Below are 3683 nucleotides of genomic sequence, written 5' to 3'. Positions count from 1 at the left end.
CGGTGCTGCGACGCCACTGCGCGTGGATGTGACACGAATCGATATTAGGCTTTATCTGGGATGAAATAATCGAAACAAATTTTAATCGTACTTATAGATAGATTATGGGTCAACATAAATAGTTTGCAACCGGAAAACCTCGTATATCTGGAGATATGGACGACTCTGAAAAGGAGAACTCTCGGATCATGATGTTTAAAAAATAAACATTGTAATTTATTCAAAAGTATATCCGAAAAGATATACAAAAGGAGTAATAATGATCTGATGTCTTTCACTTTTTAGAAACAGCAAGAAGATTAAAGATTAAAGAGCTGAATGCGATAAAGAAAAATAAAGAACAGCTAAGAAAAAAATCTAAATAGGTTAATCAAATGAAAAAAAATAAAATTCAAAGGCATAATTTGGTAGAAAAAATGATGATGAGAATCATGAATAGGATACCTTAAATCATTTAATTAAAAAAGAAAGAAAAGAAAATGAAAAATTCTGAAAGAAAATAATGATAAAATACAAAAAATAAAAAGAGGGATACAATTTCAATAAAATGTATTTATAATTATAAAATAACATAAAAAGGAATAAACTTATGCAATTTTAAAAATACTAATATACACTCAAAATTAGAAACCGAATGTGAAATGAGATGTGAAGACGTTGAAAATAAATGTAAAATATAAAAATATAAATAAAGTCAATAAACAAAAAAATTTAAATAAATGAAAAAAATCCACTAATGAAATAATAATATTAACAACATTTTAAACACATTTTTCTGTCCTCCCCTGACTTTGACTGTTCAGTCTCGGTCTATATTTCAACACTTTGGTGGACAATGTTCTGTTCATTTAAGTGCAGGTGGAAACACTTTGGTGTCTTTGGGATACATGCTCACAGGTGCTGCCACCAAGAAGCCGGTAAAACTGAGCTAAAACTCCTGTACAAGTCCAACAGTCCTGGTTTTGTGTTGTTTGAATGTCTGTGAGTGTTGTTTTCTTACTGAAATAAAAATAAGAATAAAAATCCGCAAAAATGGAAAGTCTGACGTCATTCTTGTCCACCCTCGCCGACATGTTTGCAGGAAGATGGGCCTATCCAGAATTCAGTTGGATAACCAAAGGCTCCACAGGAATGTTCGTCACATATTTGTAAAAACATGTTCATATTTAAGCAGTTCAGTGTGAGGAGTTATGGCGACATATCGAAAAAACTTGCGTGTGTTTGGTGACAGAAGCTCTGACAACCTGCAGCGTTTCACCTCTGGATCACAGACAGACAGACTTTGGGGTCTGCAGATGTGAGTGCAGGCCTGGGTGGGGACGGGGTGCAGTCTCGGGGTGGTCGTGCATGGGTTTCTGTGCAGAAACTGGTGAAAACACCCCCCCACCCCCGTGCAGGGAGGAAGTGAGAGGGGGAAGAGAGTCATAAACGAGGACAGGACGGGCGGACAGACACAGCGGCATTCCTGCGTCCGCATGCACACGCACACACGCACACGCATGGGACAGGATGCCAATCAGCTGGGAGAACCTGGACCCGGCTCTCCGAGCTGCTGAGCGAAACAAAGAGCCGACGCGCACCTGGACGCGCACACAGACAGACAGATGTGACCTGTCAGACACCACATCAAAGCCTCCGCAGTCACGTGACCGCAGCCACCGACCTTCACGTCCCCTGATCAGAACAGCCGCATTAACCCTGCACACTTCAAAGAGTCGGCCAGTAACCCAAACCTGCAGCTCTCGTGCACGAGCATGCAGTAGAAGGGACGGCACGGGATCCTCCGCGCGGAGGATCGATGGTCCGGGGATCAATCACTGATTCCGGGCTTTAACGCACAAACACCAACTCATGGTTTCACCAAATCACACTCAACTCTTCCTGCTTCCTGCGCCTTTAACCGCGGTCACGCGGGAGCAGGAACCCGTGAGGACGGTTCTTACCGTTTGTGGGTCTTCCGTGAAGCCGAAAGCACCTCCGGGGCGGGTAGCCGGCACCGGGGGAGACCCGGTCTTCATCTGGATCCTCAGCCTTGCTGATCAAAATTCTATTAAAATTAAAATAAAAGGCGTAGTCTCCTGCGTGCCCTCCAGTGGGATCTCCGCGGGCCGCGCCGCGCCTCTGCAGAGCCGCCGGCCGCGTCTCCGTGCGCCGGTTTGACGCAGACTGCAGCTCCGAGCCGCAGCGGCTCCTGCAGGGGAGGCACGGCCGGAGGAGGAGGAGGGTGAAGGCGGGTTCGGGCACCCGCCGGTGTCTGCGCATCTTCCAGGGTCCATTTTCGCGTTGGATCGGGCGTGCGTTTCCCCGCGGAGGACGCGCCCCTCGCCGCCAGCCTTAGCGCGTGCAGTGCGGGGCGGAGAGGCGGCTGCCTGGGCCGGAGAGCAGCGCAGCGCCAATATACCCGCTGGGGAAATCATAAAAAGTTCATGTTCACGTTAGGCGCGTCCACATGACCAGCCCGTCGTCCAATCCCCACGCGCGACCACTCATAAACTTGTATCACAAAGTTGTAAATTTTCATAAAACAACAAGGAATTTATAGCATTTCTTCACGGAGAGCTGAGAGGAGCTGCACTGCGCCGCCATGTTCTCCTCCTCCTCCCCTGTCCCTGTGAAACTGAAGCTCAAAGCACCAAAACAAAGAAAACAAAGGTACATTCCTCTCCTCTTCTTCTCCTTCTCATTTTCTTATCTCTGCTGATAAGACTCGTGCCGCTCCGACGGAGGCTCGTCACGGATCCGTTCTTATATTTGATCATTTTGCGCCAAAAAGACATTGGTGTCACAAAAACAAGAGTGAATATTAGATTTAGCCCTTCTATGACAACATGAGCGTTGGTGCAGAATCAACAAGCTGCGCCCCGACGCAGGGAGGAATTGTGTATTAACCACAGTTTGTTGGTGTTCAGACGAACACGTAAACGCACCATCAAGTCTGCCCTGAACGCATCCAAACAATGCAGATTGTGTAACATTTTCCCCACTACTGCTGTTGCACAGATGTGATGTGGCTGAAGCTCAGTGCGTCTCGAGGGTCACAAAAACGTGCCACATTTCATAAAAGAGATCCTTGCTGGATGAGAGCGACGGGTCCACGACGGTTTATCAACCCACCATCACAGTAAACTCACTGGTGAAAAGCTACACGGCTTTGGTTTCAGTAAAAATCGACTGATGAGTTAAAAAAGTAAAAAGAAAGAAAGCAGCCTGGATGAATCTTAAATTCAGAATGACTGTCGCGTCTGCAGCGCTTTGGCGCAGCTGACACCAAGTGCGTAAAAACAGGTTCGCAATGCGGCAAACGTCTCCATTTTAACGTTCTGCAACTGCAAACCGATAAGACACCTGGGGAAGATTTGTGCCTTTGTCTTTTTTGTCATAAACCTTCAATTTCTACTGTTCAAACCGCGCAGATGTAAAATGTGAACACGCATTTGACCGGAATTGACTGAAAGGGTTTTGCAGATGGGGTTTAGCTTCTGTTTAATCTGAACTGTTTTAATGTATTACTCTATTATTGTTTTATTTCTATAATTGTTAAATAATTGCCATTTCTTACGTCTTCTTGGAACCAAACTAATTCTAAACCCCCCTGATTTTCAAATTATACAAAATCTAATTGGCTGAAAGTCCAAAATTAACACTAAGCTTTTCTAATATTAGTCTAATATTTCCTGCTTTTA

At 45.0% G+C, this 3683-nt stretch overlaps 1 pseudogene; it reads right to left on the bottom strand.

Annotated features, from left to right (window-relative positions):
• The window catches only part of LOC133422161 (collagen alpha-1(I) chain-like), an 84631-nt pseudogene extending 81951 nt beyond the window's left edge, over nt 1-2680 (bottom strand).
• Between the last annotated feature and the right edge of the window lie 1003 nt (nt 2681-3683).

This window comes from Cololabis saira, chromosome 21 (assembly GCF_033807715.1).
Source record: "Cololabis saira isolate AMF1-May2022 chromosome 21, fColSai1.1, whole genome shotgun sequence".
Classification (NCBI taxonomy): Eukaryota; Metazoa; Chordata; class Actinopteri; order Beloniformes; family Belonidae; genus Cololabis; species Cololabis saira.
Note: the sequence above shows the minus strand (reverse complement) of the source record. Positions and strands in the feature narration are given on the sequence as shown.